Below are 21,558 nucleotides of genomic sequence, written 5' to 3' on the forward strand. Positions count from 1 at the left end.
TATGATTCAGCAAGCTATATTGAAGCATTGCTCGACCCCGGAGGAATACAATAACGAAAGTTACATATGATATCCACATCACCGCATCGTAAAGCGCACTTCGTCCACCAGAACGACAAAGTGTCCTCTTCATTTCTTAAGAGGCTGGGCGATGGCCTCACGCTGACCGAGGATGATGTCAGATTGATTGACAGTCATTTGTAGTCTAGGCTACGTAGACCACATAGGCCCAGGTAGTCTACGAATAGGACAAACACCATCCACTAATGTTGGTCTACGTAGCACTATCCAGGCCTACCAGCCTCGACGGCCTATGCCTCACCAACGCGAAAGGTGGCTTCAGGTTCCGACATGTCGCCGTCTCTGTCGACCGACAATTTGTCGACGAAATGACCTAGGCATCCACGAATTCCAACAGCTCTACTATACCACATACTTCAATACACATGGACCCCTCTTCACCACGATCAACGACCGGATCCTATAACAAGTCATGACCAGCCGCCGCTGGTGCTCACTGATCACGGTGTTGATGCCCTTGTTCAAGAACTGTCAAGAACTTCTTGCACACATGCACACGGGTTCGTGAAACGCGCGTGCGTTCTCGGGACACGTATAAGCACTACATATCAGCTTACCGCTTCTGGTGTTGGTAATACCCACGTTGTCATTGGCAGCGTTACCCAACCGTAAACAACTCCTTATATAACACATATGCAGCTCTTCAACATACATATGTGTGCGTATAAAATATATGCAAATCTTTAGCGTCATTTTGTAACGTGTCGCTCAGTAAAAAAAGTTACGCCACAGTCACCTACCCGCCGCATGCTTCGCACAACGTCGACTCCCACGGTACGTGGGATCTGCCGAATTTTATTACACAGCGTGTCTAAAAAACTTCGAGAATGGCGTCACCAAAAATAATGCAGAAAAGATTTGCCCTGATTGGCTGTTCATCTCCAATATGTGACCCTCCTTGTGTATACAAGCAATTGCACGGCTGTACAGTTTCTGGATTCCTGTCTGGAAGTCCTCTTGACCAAGAGTGTGGAGTTGCTTCGTCAAAGCCCTCTGGATGTCCGAAATTAAGTTGAAATGTTTTTCTTTCAATGTCATTTTGACCTTCTGGAAAAAGAAAATATTCCGCTAGGGCCAGGTCAGGTGAATAGGGCGGGTGGTTCAAGCACGTCACCTATTTCTTTGCCAAAAATGTCTGTACTTCAAGTGCTCTGTGGCGCGATGCATTGCCGTTTAACAAGAAACAGTCACGCGAGTGAAGGATTACCGGCCCCACCCAATGCATTCTCTGCAGTAAGCGCGATAAAATGTTTCTCTACATTTTAGCATTCACAGTTTGTCCTTCTAGAATGTATTCGTTATGAAGAACACGTCGCCAGTAAAAAAAAAAAACACCCCAAGCATTGTTTTCACACGGGACGTCCTGATGCGAAGATTTCTTAGGTCGTGGGGAATTCTTCCCCCCCCCCCCCCCATGCCGCTGATTATCTCTTTGCAGCTGGATCGCCCGCATGGAAGAGTATCGTTAGTTAAAATATTGTAGCGTTAGCTACACTGGCCGAGCCGGAGCGGTTTCGCATGCGCGTAAAGAGCCGTGTTGCTCAAGCGCGAGGAGCAGTGACGTCACACGGCGCTCAGCTGGCACACCGGAGTCCGTGACTGCCTGCCAACCCTCATGAAAGCGTCGATGCCTTGTAAAAATGTTTGCTCGCGAAATAGCGTCCGTGTCGTAAACAGTTTCAATCATGTACGCTGTCTCCGCAGCTGTTTTGCCATGTTTGACGCAAAGCTTGATGTTGTAAGGAGAGTATTAAGAGACAACGCCCATACGCGGGGCCGGCTCTTCTTACTCTTCCTTGTCTTTCTCTGCTTCGAGCTAGCGGAGTTTGCGCCCGTGCAAGAGCGCCGCTCTGTCTTCCTTATATTCGGCCACGCTGCGAAATTGCATGGAAAGCTCCAGAAATGGTCTCGGGCGGACGACATTGGCTACGCCGCATTGGTCGTCGCAGGCCCAAAAGCCCTAGGCCCTGAACTGCCATCGTTAACGAAAACGTCTGAGGCGGGCGAGATCGGCAGTGCCTGTGTGCTTTGCGCTGTGGACGCCCCGACCAGACTTGCTGGGCTGCCGAACACTCTGTTGGCGACATTGGCTGTCTCGTTGTGGCTGCAGATCTCAACCACGCTGTGACTTGGCGTCGTGTTCTGCAGAAGATCGCACTAGCGGGTTGACTGAATCTTTGGAGAGGTTCGAATGTACCTGTGGCGTAGGCCGAATCTTGCAGGGCTACCCCTGGTCAGGGCACCTAAGTCAGCATTCAAACCACCGGCAAACTTGGGCTGTATGCAGGTCTTATATTTCGTCAGCCTTATTGGTCGCTTGAGTGGTGATGGTTGTTATACGCTATTCCAGTTCCTTCACCGGTGGCGTCTCAGACATGACAGGAGCTGACACATGCATGTGCCTTAGTGAAGGCGAGACGACAGGCCGCTTCTCCGACTGCGTTGGACCAGGAGTGCCAACGCAGTCCACTCGATGGTGGATCAGCATGGGAGGGGTGCCCTGTTATTCGTTTTTTGTTCACTGAGATAGAACTGGCGTCTTCGCAAAAAATTACACCATCTCCCGCTAAAGGGGACCATGAGGCGATGCGAAGCCGGAGCACTTGCACGATTGCGTTCCGTTGGCGTTCGTTGGGCATGCTACCGACCTCGCGTCGTGGAAAGCGAAGAGGGACGCTACGCGCGTCGTATCTTTCATCTAGCCTGGCCGTTAATTCTCACAGGGCTAGCAGGGAACGCGGTCGACAGGCGGGCGAGAGGGGGGCAGCGTAGGAGAGGAGAGAGAAGGGGAGGGGACGCGCATGCGCTCGAGCTCATCGAGGCGTTGCGCAGGAGAGAATTTCGGCATGTCTAGCCCACGTTTCAGAGGAAGAGTGGAAAGGGGGAGGGGAGAGGGGTATGCGAGAGGGGGAGGGGAGAGGGAAAGTGGAGAGGAGAATTGGAGATGGGAGGGGGAGAGGGAAAGTGGAGAGGAGATGGGAAGAGGGGAAGGGGAGAGGGGAATGGGAGAGGGAAATTGGCGAGGGAAGTGGAGAGGGTGAGTGGAGAGGAGGTGTGTGGGAGGGTATGCGCATGCGCAGTAAGGGTGGTCACGCCGCACACCACCGGATTGAGCTCGGCCTTAAAGGGCCCCTCACCAGGTTTGACAATTTTGAGCTAACGAGCGCAATGCATACACTGGGCGCTCACGATCACGTCTGCCAAAATTTGGCAGACGCCGCGGAAATGGGCCAAATTTCAAGGTGAACGCTGGTTGCCCATTCTCTCGCGGGCGCGCGCCCAGAGAATGAGGGGATGACGAACATGAAAAAATGGCCCTACGTAGATGGTAGTGCTGTGACGTCGCTCCTCTACGTAGATGACTGTGCTCTGAAGTCGCCAACAGTACCACGTGACACCGCGATAATTATTTGACACGACATGTGTAGTTGTGTAATTTGTTGCTTGAATAGATTAATAAAACTTGAGAGAAATAATGAGACACACAAAGGGAATGTGTGCGTCCTTTTAATTTTTTTTTTCGTGAATTGCAGCGAGAGGCGGGGCTAGTGTGCCTCCGTTTCCCATGCGTTCGTGTCCCCGCGGTTAGCGCATCGAGCAGACGCCAGCCCTGGAAACGAAAGAAATGTTCTGGCGCGTTCGAGCACTCATTATGCTCATTTATTGTACCGCGTCCAAGTAAACGTTAATGTGGCACTCGCTCATGATACTGCCACTCTCGTGCCCGTACAAATGTCGCAACTTTCATGCCCATCCCGCAGAAACAGGCAGTACACCACAGAGCACGCCGACACAACGCCCACGGCCGCTATATATATAAAAAAAAAAGGTAGCGGCCGTGCAACCAGTGCAACGCCGCTCGCGTGCTCGGGCTGGCTCGGGCACGTCATGCGCACGTGACCACGCATGCGCATGACGTGTTCATGCGTATGTGTCAAGTGAAGAGGGCAGGGAAGGGAATTGGCTTGCGAAGGCTACACGGGGCGAATGGCAAGGGTTTGAAACTCGCCTCCTCCCATGAAGGTTTCGCGACGCTACAAATTATTGTTTTTCTCAGCTCGTAATGAACCGATTTCAAAAATTCTTGCGGCATACTGCTCTTCATTCGGCGCACAACAACTTCCAGCGTCTAACTAAAATTTGCTATGTGGCCTGGTGAGGGGCCCTTTAAGATACTTCGCATCTAATAAACCGCAGTCTCCACGTGCCCAAGTAATAATGAGCTAGGGGCCCCCGTCATGGATTTTTGTGGCTTCGAGGCGGTCTTGGACTCGGGCGAAGAAAATAGTGAGGTGGGTTACGACGAGAAGTTTGAGTTCTCGACCGCAAAACGCACATTGCGGCCTGCGTTGGTGTCTGCGTCTGCTGCGGGGCCTTCCGCGAAGCCTGCTGTGAAGGTGCTACAGGGCACAGGTACACCATCGGTATAGTGGTTTTGACGATCTAGGTTACAGAGGCAGGGCATGGTAGTGGGCGCCCGAGCTGCACCGTCGAGCTTGTACGTCCCGCAGCTCGCATCCGCGGCAGACAGTGGGTCGATCGTTATGGGGTCGCATGAATGTGATAGCGGGCGAAAAAGGCTTATCAGCTTGGCGCACCATTCAGGCCAAGATCGTTCTCTGACTCCTTCGTAGGCGTGCCATGCCTTGACGGCACCGCAAAGCTGGTAGATGGCAATGAGCCATTTTCGGTAGTCCGGCCAGGCATGGAGAGTGTCGAGAGACTTAATGGCATCGATCCACCGGAAAACGTCATTCTGGAAACCTCGGAACTCTGGTACTGCCCAAATAGCCGACAATAGGAGAGAAACAAGAGACAACGCCCTTACACTGGGCCGGCTGTTCTTATTGTGCTTCGCAATAGCCAAGCTCGTGCCCGTGCCCCAGCGCCGCTCTGTCTTCCTTGCAATGGCTACTCTCTGCTCCACTTGCTGTCCATGGCGAACAAACGAAACAGTGTTCCCTGAAATCATTGTAACTCACAAAATTCACACGACAACTTCCTGAATTCTTCACACAATACACAGCACACTCGCCACTAAAAAGCTACAGACAATAACCGCTTGGTGGCTCCGTTGGTTACCTTGCGGTGTTGCCAGTCTCAAAACTTCGTAGACACTATCTATCTATCTATCTATCTATCTATCTATCTATCTATCTATCTATCTATCTATCTATCTATCTATCTATCTATCTATCTATCTATCTATCTATCTATCTATCTATCTATCTATCTATCTATCTATCTATCTATCTATCTATCTTCTCGCAAAATTTGCTAGAGGAGCGCGTGAGTGTATGAAGAACACCATTCGAAGGTCATGACATGGATAACTTGGCTTCCCCGTCACGTACGTCATAAAATCCTTTCCGCCAGTATCGTGCCGCACATAGCTGCATACTACGGCTTATATTGAGTGGGTTTAAGCCACATGTGATTCAGAGTCTATAGCAACTAAGACTTTTGAAACCTTAACCCGACATTGGGAAGGAGCCCGTGCCACAGGAAATGCCGTGCCAGGGTGGGTCAGCGGTGTTCTCGACGGGTTAAATATCCCGATGGAAGCAAAAAATAAAGATAATGCGAACCCAGGCGTTCTGTGTGGCAGTAAAATAACCTACCACAGAGCTACGGCAGCGCTTCAAACTGTTTCGGAAGGAGACCCCATACAAGCGTCATCTATATACAACGCCAATTAGGGTGGCAGTGTCGGCTATCCGCTTTTATATCAATGTAACAAACATTACGTATCTATGACTCCTCAAGCGGTCGTATTAGAATGCGCATACCACGGCTACGTATGACATGCGCATCGTCGCCCTGTAGCGCGCACTTCGTCTTCATGAAGCTGACGTCCTTGCGCTAACGTGTATGTCCACGTTACGTCGGAACATGGGCTGCCCTTTACACGCCAGTGTACTCGCCGTGCCTGCTAAGCGCGAGATATGCGCACAATTACTCACTTTAGATGAAGACGCGTGACAACCTCGAAACGATTGGCTCAAACCGAAAAATCTTAGCATTGGCTGCTACCGGTTGACTCCTTCGCATGAAATTGATTCCCAGAATGCGTGGGATATGCCGGATTTCTTTTTCTTTTGCGTTCTTTATGATAGAAATGAAACGGAATGTGACTCAGTAACTATACTGTACATTATTGGAAACATTTCGGCGCGCACACAAAAGACGAAAACGAAAGCCCAGAAGACAAACGTGCCCATTGCACTAACAGACAAGGAGTTCACCTTTTTGAGTAACACTTGACTTTTACAATCTGCTACACGTTGTAGATACCACTTCTGCAAAATTACTGCCATGACGTGTTTTTCCTTTGTTTCCTTATGTTTTGCTTGTTTGTTTGATTCTTTTTACGCACATGTGCTCTTGAGCTACCCTGGGTTATATACTTCGTGTACTTCCTTGAATAAACTCAGTAGTGAGCTCTCGCCCGTTTGTCTTGTCGCCTGACGTTTTTGTCTTTTGTGTGCGCGCCGAAATATTTCCAATAATGTCCTCAAACCAACTCGCCCAGCTCACCATCCTCTTACATTAACTATACTGTAGGTTGATGCGTCCTACGAGGGTCTTCAGTTCTGAATAATTATATGCTTAAATGGGGGGTCTCGAACACGCGGACCATCGAAATTTCGCTAGCGGCCCGTGGACCGCACATGACACTCTTCGGTTCATATTTTTTTCATGACTATATTACTGTTTGGGAGATCGCTAAATGGTGATCGCATTATGCTATAGCCTTTCGTGTTTCATAACGCTTTTGTCGGGTAAGATAGACAGACGTGACTGGTCTTAAGCATTTTTTCTTTCAGGAGTCATCCTATGCGGTCACCTTGTGTTGCAACTTATCCGAGGAAGAAAAGCTCTGTACTTCAGCATCGCCGTCCAGAGTTAGGTCATTGTGGAGGTCGTTATAGGTATGTTTCTCGAATCGTGACGCCAAATCCCCTACAGAAGAAAACCAAATACGAGATATGGCTATGTTAGGTGACATTTTGTGCACGCACTCCCCCCCCCCCCCCCACCCCTCCCCTCGCATCCAATTTCTTCATTTATCCGTCCTTTGCGGGACTAAATTTCTAACGGCTGCCCGGTAGCTGATGTGAGGTGAGACCCCTGGCTTAAATGAACACTAAAAGAAAAATTTAAATTTGACCAAATTGATTTTTTTTTTCACCGTCGTTGGAGCTTATGCACGCCATACAACAATGTTTTTTTGCGACGAAAACAACAACCAGAAGTCGCCCTGGCACTGCTCACGTCCTCGTGCGGGAGAGGCTGGTACGGGTGTTGATGGAGCGAAATTTATAATGCTTTGCTAACATTACTTATCTTTCGAGCCACCGTTTTTTCTCTGCGTATTCCGGCAACTTTAGTCATGATAGTCAACTAAAGTCATCGGTTCGCCTAACGGAAACTCATTATTTTCAAGACTCGTTGTCGTTGCTTTATGTCCTTTAGGTGAACATTACGGAATTTTAAGTAGTGAACAGAGGTACCTTTAACAGTGAAATAATTATAATGAAGGATGAAGCCGATTTATTCCAGAAAAGCGGTTTTGCTTTTGCGACTGCTCCTACCATATACGGCTCTGGCTCCTACGATCCCACAGATATGTTATTAAAGGGGCCCTCCAACACTTTTTTTCATCGCTGCTGACCGCATCAACGCGTAGTGGCGCTCGCCAGAACTATTGCGGGCGGAAATGACGAAGATGAGCGCTGGCCTATGATTGGATAAATGTAACGTTAGAAGTAATAGCGGCGTTGCATCACAAAAGGGGTAATTGTTGGGTTTAGTTTTTCTTAAGCATGCTTTTTTCACTGAACACCAACTAGACAAACGATCTTAGACATTTCAGCTTTAAAACTGCAGCGCCCGGCAAAGAATGCGCCGAACGCCACGGCGCTGGAGGGAAACGCGCTCGGGACGCTCCAGGCGCCGTTGTTTGTAGAAACTGAAGGGGAAAAAATGTAAGAGCGTTGATATAGACGCCATCGCGACAAGAAACACGACTCAAACAAGAAAACATGATAGAGGCGTTCACGATCTGCCTCGTTTCGGACGCGCAGTTCACTCTTAATGCACCACATTGTTTGTTACTATCGCAACGGCGTCATCAATACGTTGGAAAGAACGGCCAACATTGTATGCAAGCTTCCCGTACGTAGGATCTTTCAGTTCATTTCATTGGGGCGCCATCAGACGTCACAGGGCGAGTGAAACGTGGTCAGGTGACCCCGCGAGAATCGAGTTGAGGGTAGGCCTCCATTTTATTGTATTTTGAGTGTTCTAGGCTGAATAACTTCGGACTGCGTGCCCCTACCGCTGCCGTTCTTGCTGCACTAATCTCTTCAGCCTCCAGCTTACGCAACCCGAAAGTAAAAACTGTAAAACAATGAGGTCAGGAAAAGTGTTAGAGGGTCCCTTTAAGGCTAAAGCCTTCGCTGCCTCATCGAACGCGAAGAGTGACCTTCGGAGCCAGCGGATAAAATAATAAAGGCTGGCAATGGCAACTACACCGTTTTAAAATTCAGTATAATTTACTCATATTTTCTTACATGTTTCTGTGTTTCCACGAAATATGGAAACAGAACATAAAAAATGCCAGGCCTGCGCTGAAACCGCAGCACAGTCACAGCGAAAGCTCGAACAGCGGCGTTTCTAGAGCCCGTTAAGCTCTCTTGGGGCCACAATACAAGTACACTCTAAAGGTACCCACTACGCCTTAAATCATAATTTTTGTGAAGTTAGGAAGCACCTACTAAGCCATTATTCGTCATTCTGCGGAGAAGCGAGGCACCAGCTACACGTCTGTAAGGCATTATGTGCACTTTGTTGACGCGACGACTGATGACGATGAAGAATTATGGCTCAGCCCTTTGTAATGGGTTGGAATCTTTAAACGGCCCACCAGTTATGTAATTTGCATTGGGTGACGCCCGGTCGCTATTTCCCTCTCCCGTCATGCTGTATAACATACGTGGACTTGGGAGAGGGACGGGGCGGGGGCCAAGAACTTTACTGGGACTCCGAGGAAATGGATCATGCGCTTATGGGCTTCCTTGGCAACCAATACAAGTGCACTCTCGAGGAACCCACTACGCTATAAATCATTGTAATTTTACTGAGACCCCGAGGAAGTGGATCATGCGCTTATGGGCTTCCTTGGCAACCAATACAAGTGCGCTTGCGAGGAACCCACTACGCTTTAAATCATTGTAATTTTTGAGAAATAGGGCAGCAGGCACTGTGCCATTTTTCGTCGTTCTACGGAGAGAGTTGGTACTTGCTAAACCCATGTAAGGCATTATGCGCGCTTTGTTGATGCTGTGCCTGATGACGACGAAGAATTATGGCAGAGTCCTTTGTAATGGGTTGGAAGCATTCAACAACCTACTCTTTGCGCAATTCGCACTGTGTGACGCCTGGTTACAGAATTCGCGTTGTGCGACGCATGGTGCTTATTTTACTCTTGTACCACGCTACATTGCATATGCTAATGTTGTTCCTTCCCGACATGAAGCCTGTATAGGACCTTTTTGCAAAGCAGTTTCAAGCACCGGCATGGCTCAGAGGTTGAATACTGGGCTCCCACGCAGAGGGCCCAGGTTCGAACCTCGTTCCATCCTGGAATTTTTTGTTATTTCGTTTTTTTTTCTTATTTCGAGCGATACTGGTTACGGACACCGGCGGCGGCGGCGGCGGCGGACAACTACGGCGCCAAAAACGGCCGGTGAAATGATCTCATAACAGCTTTCGCTGTAAAAAGCGGACAGACAAGAGACAGAAGAGTGCCCCATTTTTTTCTGTCCTGAGAGAGAGAGAGATGACTTTATGAAAGAAACTCCAATCCGGGTCCAATATCAAGTTTATAATAGTAATAATCCTAATATTACCTGGATTTTACATGCGAAAACCATGATATGAATATGTTGTACTGGGGAATGCAGTACTAACCTTTTCTTGCTGAGGTGCTTTGACATGCACCTAAGATTATTTACACAGGTATTAGAGAATTACGCCATATCCAAACTCGGCCGTCGGGAGTTGAGCCCGTGTCTTTGAACATCGCAATGTGACACTCCCTCTTTGTCGTGTTACGTACATTACATTAGAGAACTACATCTTAAGCAACTTGGAGACCAGCTATCCAAAAAAAAAGCCGGCAGATCCCACGCATTGTGGAAATCGATGTAATGCGAAGCAGCCAGCAAAAGCTGCATACATAGTCTTGTATGTCATTGAGGAAAATGCGTGTCATGGTTTTCATGTTAACTCCTATTATTTATGTCCGCCACACAGTAACGTCGCGCAATACCACCAACTTCGGGGTAGATCAAGCTAGCGAAACGGCCGCCAGCGCACCATGAGCGTGGCACGTAAGTCATGCTGTACATGACATGCGTGTCATGACTTTCATGTTAACTCGTGTTATTTATGTTCGTCACACAGTCACGTCGGAAGATACCAATTTTGGTGTATATCAAGCTAGCGAAACGGCCGCCAGCGCACCACGAGCGTGGCACGTAAGTCATGCTGTACATGACATGTGTGTCATGACTTTCATGTTAACTCGTGTTATTTATGTTCGTCACACAGTCAGGTCGGAAGATACCAATTTTGGTGTACTATATCAAGCTAGCGAAACGGCCGCCAGCGCACCATGAGCGTGGCACGTAAGTCATGCTGTACATGACATGCGTGTCATGATTTTCATGTTAACTCGAGTTTTTATGTTCGTCACACAGGCACGTCGCGCAATACCAATTCCGGAGTAGATCAAACTAGCGAAACGGCCGCCAGCGTTCCATGAGCGCGGCACGTAAGTCATGCTGTACATGACATGCATGTCATGATTTTCATATTAACTCGTGTTATTTATGTTCGTTACTCAGTCACGTCGCGCAATATCAATTTTGGTGTATATAAAGCTAGCGAAACGGCCGCCAGCGCACCATGAGCGTGGCACGTAAGTCATGCTGTACATGACATGCGTGTCATGATTTTCATGTTAACTCGTGTTATTTATGTTCGCTACACAGTCACGTCACAAGATACCAATTTTGGCGTATATAAAGCTAGCGAAACGGCCGCCAGCGCACCATGAGCGTGGCATGGAATTCATGCTGTACATGACATGCGTATCATAATTTTCATGTTAGCTCGTGTGTTATTTATGTTCGCCACACAGTCACGTCACACAATACCAATTTCGGGGTAGATCAAGCTAGCGAAACGGCCGCCAGCGCACCATGAGCGTGGCATCTAAATCATGCTGTACATGACATGCGTGTCATGATTTTCATGTCATGACTTGTCATTTATGTTCGTCATACAGTCATGTTACGCCATGCCAATTTTGGTGTACATCCAATAACCGAGCGACCAGGAGAGCACAAAGTCGTAGGCGGCTAGACAGACAGACAGACAGACAGACAGACAGACAGACAGACAGACAGATAGATAGATAGATAGATAGATAGATAGATAGATAGATAGATAGATAGATAGATAGATAGATAGATAGATAGATAGATAGATAGATAGATAGATAGATAGATAGATAGATAGATAGATAGATAGATAGATACGCTCAAAGTCGCAGAAGTTCGCTAAGAAATGCTTCGCATTTAATAAGCCCTCCTAATCATCTATCATCGATATACTGTGTGGACGCACATGATATTCCAGTGAATGAGTATATACTGAACATCACGACGACGGCGAAATTTCGCTCGGAGTGCCTATAGAAATGCTATCGCAGTGAAGATATACAATGGGCGCCAAATGCCGGTTATGCGGGGCCTCAGCAAGTTCACGCGCTCTTTGATTTTTGTGGCGGAACAACACAGAAGTGTCACTGAAAAGCGGTGAGCAGCCACATTTCTTACAATGCGCTGCTAAATGTTGTGAAAGAATTTGTTGTTGTTCCATATGTGCATGGTTTTACCCACCGCCTAAAGAAGGTCGCATCACGATATGACGTGCAAGTGGTAATTTCTGCCAGGAACAAGCTATCCTTTCTATGTGCCAAGGTAGACCGACGTGTGGCGAATTGAGAAATTGTGCAGCAGGATAAGTGCAATGTTAGTCATGTTCATAACTATGAATCCTGCATCACCAGTGTTGTCTACTCCATACCCCTGTCTCTCAATCGTGTATACGTGGACCAAACGGGAAGATGTCTAAACGTTCGACTTAGGGAACATTATAATGCTCTGAAAGGCCACTCTGGCCTTCATTTAGCAGCGCATTGTAAGAAATGTGGCTGCTCACCGCTCTTCAGTGACACTTGTGTGTTGTTCCGCCACAAAAATCAAAGAGCGCATGAACTTGTCGAGGCCGCGCAAATTCATAAGCATTCTGAGTCTTGCGTCAGTGTTCCCTCTGTTGCTTTACATGAAAAATAGTTATGTTATCTTGGTCCTGTATGACGGGCCGCCTATGGTTGATGTGCCCTGGATTTTAGATGCGAAGTATCTCGTGCTCGGGGGTATATCACGCGGCGTGGTAATCCGCACGTGGCGTAGTAGTCCGCACTCACACTACGCATGCGCAACTCTCCTCCATTCCTCCCTCCAACAGCTGCGCGTTACTTTCTCCACTTCTCTACCAGCACCTGCTTGCGCTTCTCCTGCGTTCTCGCTTCTGCTCTCACGGCGCATACGCTACTCTCCTCCTCTAGTCTCCTCTCCTTCAAGTAGTAGAGCGCTGCGCACGTTCAGTCCAGCGCTTGTCTCGGTTGGCTCCTCTGAAATGCGGGCTCGACATGCCGAAATTCTCTCCTGCGCAGCGCCACGATGAGGGCCAGCGCATGCGCGTCCCCTCCCCCTCTCTCTCCTCTCCTACGCTGCCTCTCTCTCGCGCGCCTGTCGACGTTCCCCGCACGCCCTGTGAGAATTAACGTCCAGGCTAGAGGGAAGACACGACGCGCGTAGTGTTCCTCTTCGCTTTCCACGACGCGAGGTCGGTAGCATGCCCAGTGAACGCCAACGGAACGCGATCGTGCAAGTGCTCCGGCTTCGCATCGCCTCATGGTCCCCTTTAACGGGAGATGGTGTAATTTTTTGTTGATATGGGTCCCTCTTGGCTTTTCCTTCTCTCCCTTTGCCCTTTCTTGCTTTTATCCTGTCCTTTATATTGCCTTGTACTTGCAATAAAGCTTCAGTTGATAGTCTGCGCCTGTTTGTGCTTTCCTCTCCTCTTGTGTCACCGTCCGTTTTTTGCGCAGTTACATAATGGATCGACGGAGCTTGCCGGTGCGTTTCATCTCTGCTTGAGCCGAGCCCGTCGACAGCCTCCGCACGCTTTCCCTCGCACATGTAACACATCACACCCGGGGTGATGTTAATAATAATAATAATAATAATAATAATAATAATAATAATAATAATAATAATAATAATAATAATAATAATAATAATAATAATAATAATAATAATAATAATAATAATAATAATAGTAATCACAATAATAATAAAAAAAATCAATCAATCAATCAATCAATCATTTATTTAACGTGCCCAGGAACAACTGTGAGGTCTTTGTGCAGGCGCACGCAAAAATAAGATCAATAAAAATAAACAATACAATACAGACAGTCTTCAGAAATAAAAAGAGCAAAAACACGTAGACAAAGAGAAATGAACACTAAAGGGGAGGAGTAAAATAAGACAATATGAGAAATATTGAAGGGGAATAAAAAATTAGATTGCACATATACAACTATGCGGAAAGACGGAGAAGGGAAGACTTTGTACACTGTGCCATACTATGTCAAAACAGCGCAAAGCTCGGATAAAAACAGTGATTGTGGACTATGAAAAACGTCAAGATCAAGAAAATTAATATTATAAAGACTTTGTATTCTGTGAACGGTAGAGTGTTGGAAGAAGCAGGCGGGTACATGAAACGGTCTGTTCTCTCTGGTTAACTTACGCGGAATTCGAAAATTAACACAATTGAGAAGTACAGGGCAGGATATGAAACCGTGGACTAGCTTGTAGAGAAATAAGAGATCAGAACGATTTCGTCGGCAGTGAAGTGATGGCAGTGATAATGACTTAGCAGTATTTGAACGAGATCCAGAGTCATTTTTAGCAAAGCGATGGTTATATATGCTGAGGAATTTTTTCTGGACTCGTTCAATGGTGTTACCGCTGGATTGAGCAATGCCATTCCATATCACGGACGCATACTCAAGTTGCGGAAGACATATTGCCGTGTACAATTTGTGTAGGGCCATGGGAGACCTGAATTCTCGAGATATTCTACAAACACATCCGAGAGAACGAAGGCCCCGCATAGCAGTACGCTTAACGTGAGAAGAAAAGTTTAACGCGCTGTCAACAACAACACCAAGATCACTGATTTCATAAACCTTGCATAACGGCACAGAATTGACAAAGTATTGAAATGACACGCTAGATGTTTTGCGAGTGATAGACATGAATTTTGTCTTTGAGGTATTTAGAGAAAGGTTATTGCCGTTGCACCATTCGGAAAAAGAACACAAATCTGACTGCAACAAGCGACAGTCGTTAACTGAATGAATTTCCTTAAATATCTTGATGTCATCGGCATACAAGAGGAAAGAAGAATTACGAATGGCAAAAGAAACATCATTAACGTAAATTAAAAATAGGAGTGGGCCTAATACCGACCCTTGAGGGACCCCACTAGTCACTTTATACAAAGAAGAGGTTTGGCCATTTACGGCAACATAACAAGATCTATTGAGCAGATAGCTGTGCAAGAGATTCACAATCGACAAGTCAACGTCAAAGTTCGCAAGTTGAACCATAATCAGTGTGTGGCTGACTACGTCAAAATCCTTGCTCAGGTCACAGTAGATTACGTCAACCTGTCCTCTCTGAGAAATAGGTGTGGAGATCTGCGTCATGAAACTAGCAAGATTTGTGGTAGTTGAGCGGCCAGCAAGAAAACCATGTTGATTTGGAATCAGTGAGCTTTTCACACTAAAAGACAATATTTTGTGAAGAGCCAGTTCGAAGATCTTTGATGTGGCACATAGTAGAGAAATCGGGCGATAATTAGAAACATCTGTCTTAGAGCCCGACTTAAATACTGGGAAAACACGAGCAGTTTTCCACATGCTAGGAAATGTGGAAGTGTCCAGGCAGTTATTAAATATCGTAGTCAGTACTGGGACAAATATAGTACCATATGCTTTTAGTATGGCGGAGGGGATGCCATCTGGGCCACATGATAAGGATGGTTTTAAGCGCTTAATGCATTCGCTGATAAGATTTTCATCCAGCGACAAAGCACTGGATGAGCTAACTGCCTTGGGCTGTTGTCTGATATCAGTGCTGGAGTCTGAGGCCTTATAAACGGATGAGAAATGTGTGGCAAAACAGTCAGCGACGGCATGCACTTCTACCCCATTTGAGTCTAGTAGTCTGAAGGACTCTCCGCTTTTGCTAGACCGTTTACGCACATACTTCCAAAACTCAGCCGGCCTGTCAGAGGCGCTTTTTTCTAAGAATTGAATGTACGAACTATGATCCCGTTTATATAGGCGTTTAGAGAGAGTTCGAAAAAAGCTGAACTCTTCCTTCCACTCGCTGGATGGAGAACATTTAGATTTCCTGTGTGCGTGATCTTTATGCTTCAGTGCACTGATAAGTTCAGATGAGAACCAGTGGGGATATTTACGTTGTTTAGGTGTATACTGGGGAATAAAATTAAGCATGCTGCTCAGTACAAGCTCCGTAAACCGATCAACCTGGTCATCAACATTAGGTTTGTCAGTAACCTGTGACCACTCAACGGTGGACAAGTGATGATAGAGGCCCGTGTAATCACCTCGCTTGAACGCAAATCTTGGAGATTTGTTTACGTAACTGCTGTAGCTCGTTGTTTCGGCTGATGCAGATAATCTTACGTTAAGTGGTGGGTGGAATTTGTCCGGACGTACAAGAGAGATGTTGGAGCGGGAAACTACAAGGGGTTGATCGTTTGACACACACAGGTCTAAGACGTTGCCACTGGAATTGACGACTGAATTATGTTGCACTAGGGAATTAAACGCCAGAAAGTCCAAGAGCAGGCTGCACTTTTTCTCTGTGAAATGATTGTAATGAGAAAAGGTAAGCGTGCTCCAGTCAATTCCAGGTGCATTGAAATCCCCAAGAACAATAATTCTGTGCCCACTATGAGAAGATATCACAAGTTCAATAGAAGACATGACATCGTGAAACGAGGCAGGGGAAATGCTGGGCGGTAAATAGAAGCATCCAATCAACAATTTTTCACGGCGCTCAAGGTTGATTTCTAGCCAGATCGATTCTTCGATAGTTTCTAGGTCTTTCCGTCTAACGGATTTCAGTGAATTGTCAATGGCAATCAGCACGCCACCGCCTTTCTGTTTGGTTTCACTGAAATCTCGGTCACGGCGGAAGGTGGTGTAAGTCGGGGGAAAAAAGTCCGATGAGAGAATTTCAGTGCCGAGCCAGGTTTCAGAAATAGCGATAATAGGAAAACAAGACGAAAGAACATTAGAGAAAAACTCCAGTGTCTTGGTACGCAGACCCCGAGCATTTTGGTAGAATATGTCTACGTTACACGGCACTTTCGTTTCCAGTCACTTGCTCAGAGGGATGAAGCATGTCATCGCGCAGCTCCCCACGAAATGGCTTGAAGAGGCATCCGAGGGGCCACATCGAAGGGTCATTCAGGCGTTGTAGCGTTTCCTCGTCAACTTCGATATAGAATGAAGAATATGACTGGAATCTTGTTTGAAGTCGCCGGCAGGAAATGGGAGACATATCGAATGAAGCAATATGTTTTTTGATGTCAGCAGCAGTGGTGTCCGGGCTCAGCTTCGTAACAAAAATGGCCTTTGGCCGTTGTGGCCGTTGTGGCCGTTGTGGCCGCTGAGCTACAGATATAGTGGATGTCTTCAATGCTCCAAATGAGGCGGGTTTCTTCTTTCTTACACCCTCAGTTACCGCTGCAGAAGAGGCTGTCGCAGGCATCACACTGACACGCTCGGACGTGTCTACGTCACATGGCGGCGAATTCGAAGATGAAAGAATTTTGGACAGAGGTTGTTCAGAGTACGCAGGTTGCTTGGAGGTCACAGATCGGCCAACGGTCACCTGCTCTGGAGGGATCACAGGTGCCTTCACTGACACGGCGGCGGTGCGGCGCGTCAGCTAATAATAATAATAATAATAGTAATAATAATTGTTGGCGTTTTACGTCCCAAGACCGCGTTATGATGACGAGGGACGACGTAGTGGAAGGCTGAGAAAATTTTAACCAGCTGGGGGTTCTTCAACGCGCACCTACATCTAAGCACGCGGACCTCTGGCATTTAGCCTCCATTGCGATGTGCCCTCCGCAGCCGAGATTCCATCCCGCAACCTTCGGGTCAGCAGCCAAGGACCATAATCACAAGGTCACCGCGGCGGATGCGCGGGGTGATGTTGTCGATTTGGACTTTATACGGAAATTGACGGTGGCGGTGACGGCGATGGTGGCGGCGACGGCGATGGTGGCGGCGACGGCGAAAGTGCGCGTCAAGTGTCGATGTATTTCACATCGCAATAAAAGAATCAAAGTTTTCATGTTTGACCATTCCCCAGCAACTGGTCGAACGTGGTTTCGGGAGTACAAGCCACCAGAGAAGTCTGCTATCTTTTTTACCAGACTACTCTGATACAAAACTACAAAAGGTTACGTCGTTCCCCTTTGTAGTCCGCTAATTTTGGTATTTCTCACGAGTCGCTTCGCGCGTGTGTTTGGGGGACACCTATGAGGAATTCTCGCCGGCAGCTGAAGACACCAGGCTCCAGCCTGATACCGCGCTGAAGACTGCCCCGTGTGAACCCGCCATCAGGCAACACCAAGAAAAGCACGGGAGAAGAAGGGCGCGAAAAGGAAATGCCTGTTCGAATATGTTCGTCCTCTTTTTCTACGTGCGAAGGGCATTTTTTATTAGCGCACAATTTTCGCAACACGCATCGGACAAACACAGACCAGGCGCACGTGCCATAACTTGAACACTGTAAACAAGAACACGCATTCACCCGGAAGTGAGCAATGACGGGCATCCTCACACTCAAACATACTTGAAGGCACACGCAATAGACACAAAAATGAACAAGGGATCAAAAGGAAAGTACACGAGAACAAGTGTGCTATTGGACACGCCCGCAGGACACGCAGGGTGAATGGGACACATCCCACATACAGAGAGGAGCCCCACTTTTGCATTCACGTCAATTCCAAATGCGTCAACCATGTTCTGTTCTGAAAGAAAAAGAAAAGAAAGACGTTTTGCGGATATTTCCTAAGCATCCGCTCGAAGATGCTGCTGTTGGAAGGTTGCGAGCTTGGTCAGTCTTGCGGAGCCTCCTTTGGACGAGACAGCTGCCGCAGCGCTGAATATACAAACAGCCGCGAAATCCTCGTATCAAAGATGGAGCGATTTAACTCTCACGAAGATGCACGAAGATGGAAATCGACGAGTAACGCATTCGTTTGGATTGTGAAGAAGCTTTTCCCGTCCATTCCTCTTCTCTGCAGCGTGTTGGGAATCTCCCTTCGCAAGCCCTGAAGCGAAACGACCAAGTTTGCACAAATGCAGCACCATTTATTTAGATACTTTCCTATTGTTTAAGGAACAGTTGTCTATTTTTTTTCCTCTTGTCTTTTTTTCACCTAGTTCCTCAATAGCCAGCAATGGCTGGCTATTGAGGAACTAGGTGAATGACCTTAATATAAAAGCGCTCCATCGCAGAACCTTTGAGGAATTGCCATATTCAGCCGCTATGAACTTCCCTTGAGCCTACATCTTGGAAATAATCTACCCTGCCGGCACATGGCCACCGTCTCTGCTTTCTGCTTCGAAATCGTTTTTTAACCTTCAAGGAAAGCAAAAGGCTACAGGCTATGAGACTACGAAGCTACGAGAAATTCTATGAGGCTACAATGATGGTGTCTTCTATTTGGTGAGAGTGGTGCGAAATTTTTCTGAGCACTTCGAAACAGGGACACTTTCTGGAGCTCCAAAAAACGATGAACACAGACGCGGGCAATTGAGTCTTAACACAGTTTCTCTCTGAACGCCTGTTTTCTTTTGTGTAATTTTCAGCGTCTCCTCTTCTTGGCGAGTTGTATTTTTTGGTGATCGTGACGTACAGTGTAGCGCGCAGTTCGCCTCTGTGGTATACAGTAGATACGGTGCTCGCTTCCTGACCCGAACGTCAGGGGTTCGATAACAGCTGCACCGGTCGCATTTTGATGGAGGTGAAATGCTCGAGGCCCGTGTACTGTGCGTTTTCAGTGCACGTTAGAGAGTACCAGATGGCCGAAATTTCCGGAGCCCAGCGCTACGGCTTGGCTCATAATCATATCGTGGTTTTGGCACGTAAAACGCCATAAATTATGTATTACTATAGCAGGCAATGAACACAGAGGCACAGCGAAATGAACTAACAAGCGCCGATTTCTTTTTTATTGTGATGAGGTTATCATTGCTTCTACCAGCTCAACATCTTCATTGTGATTAGTTTCTTCCATTGATCAAATGATTTTACCCTCGCATTCTCATTTAGAGCAAACATACATACATTACGGTACGATCATCTGGAATAAGAAGCATTCACACTCATATTTTTGTTCTGTTGCATGACAGAATTGTCCCCAAGAAACAGTTTTCACTGTCTATTATGCTCTCTAGATACAGTTTCTCTTTTCAGACTGCATATGTCTAGCCCATGTATATGTTGCATTTAATAATATTGTGCTGTAGATTTATTATTTATAGCCTATGCACAGTGTGAGCTGTGATGTCCACAAATTTTACTGAGTAATTCCATGGCGTGTGCACATGCCCTGTCAAATACTGCAGTGTTCTCGTGCTTGGTGTACAAACGTTATTTATGAATTTGTGTTCGGTATTTCTAGTGTCTGCTTCAGTTACAGAATGTTATCAGCCTAATTTTCTGTTATTAACTCTGTAGAACGGAAAGCTGGGCACAGCGCTCGTCCTGTGCACTCTGTGTTCCTTTCGTCTTCGTTTTCAGTGCTGCGTCAATCATGGTTTATTAACTCCGCACCATTGCCATGTGTGGATCGCCAGTGTATTTGCCAAGCCGTTCGCGCGTCTTTCAGCCCTTCTGACATTCCAATTACTTTCTGCTAAATAAAATTCGATTTGTTTTGATATCATTTATTGTTGATTCCAGTTATGACATGTCGCTGCGACTAGCTCAGGGAATGCGGGTTTGGTTACGTCACAGCGGATGGCGAATCATGCCATAAGGACAGTAAATACCCTATCGGCGTCATTCCTTCCACCTGAACTTCAGTGTCCGGCCAAATATGCCTGCTCCCAGAAGGGATGAAAATTGTTTTCTATACAGAGCGATATCTCATTCCCCCACGCTCTGGGCGAAGAAATCGAACACATTTTTACCCCTCTTATGTAGACGCGAAACTAGATGAGAGTATATGCAACGACTAACTTCCCTCTTGAAGATAATATGCGTGATTATGATGTGATTATTATGCGCTGTTTTCATCTCTACAATATCAACATGCGTTATTCGTTCTCGTCCTTGCATATGTGCGACGAAGAGCACGAATAACGATCCTATAAAGGGTTAACCCTTGTAGACGCCACCTATGAAGTAGTGTCTGTAAATGTGTCAAATCTATACAATGTTATTTCAAGGCACTCGATATTATATTGCAATAGAAATAATGTCGTAATACTTTCATTTATGTGTCTTAGAGTAAGAACTCCTAATTATTTTGCAATCAAATATATATTTATTCTGAAGCCATTCATGCTCTGTTTGTGCATAAATAGAATGAAATCTCAGGCTAGAAATATAGTTCAAATTCCTTTTCGGTTATGTTCATGCTGAGCAAAGAAAAATTATACTTTTGATGTGGGTCGCGGGAAGCGCACGTCGCACAACTCGTCGCACAATATGGTAGTGCCTTTAGCAAACTGATCATATGCAACGGCACGCTGCAAAATGAAGTTAAATGAAGACATATTTATTATGCAGGAGTTTCAATTCATCCAAAGCTCAATGTATCTTGCTCTTCTTTAGCCCCGAGTCGATAAAAATAGCGAAGACATGTGGTGTACACAATTGTGTACATAGCGTCTCAAATGGCTAAGTATGAGCGCTATACATGTGGACTCCAGTTAAATCCAGCAGCCATTGACGTGAGTGATCACTCCTATGATAAAAGGAGAACCTGTAGAGCAGTTAGAATAAGCAGGAGTTCTGAAGTTCGTGTCCGGACTTTAAAATTTTGCGTGGAACGTAGGAGCGATAACGGTTCCTTGTGTGTGTATGTGTTTGTTTTTGCTCCATCAGATGAACTGATTGACAAAAAAATAAGTTTTCTGTGGAGGGGGGATGGGGTAGAACATTGTTTTGTTGCGGCAGTGATCGGGCTGCTGTAGCG

Source organism: Rhipicephalus sanguineus, chromosome 7, assembly GCF_013339695.2.
Source record: "Rhipicephalus sanguineus isolate Rsan-2018 chromosome 7, BIME_Rsan_1.4, whole genome shotgun sequence".
Lineage (NCBI taxonomy): Eukaryota > Metazoa > Arthropoda > Arachnida > Ixodida > Ixodidae > Rhipicephalus > Rhipicephalus sanguineus.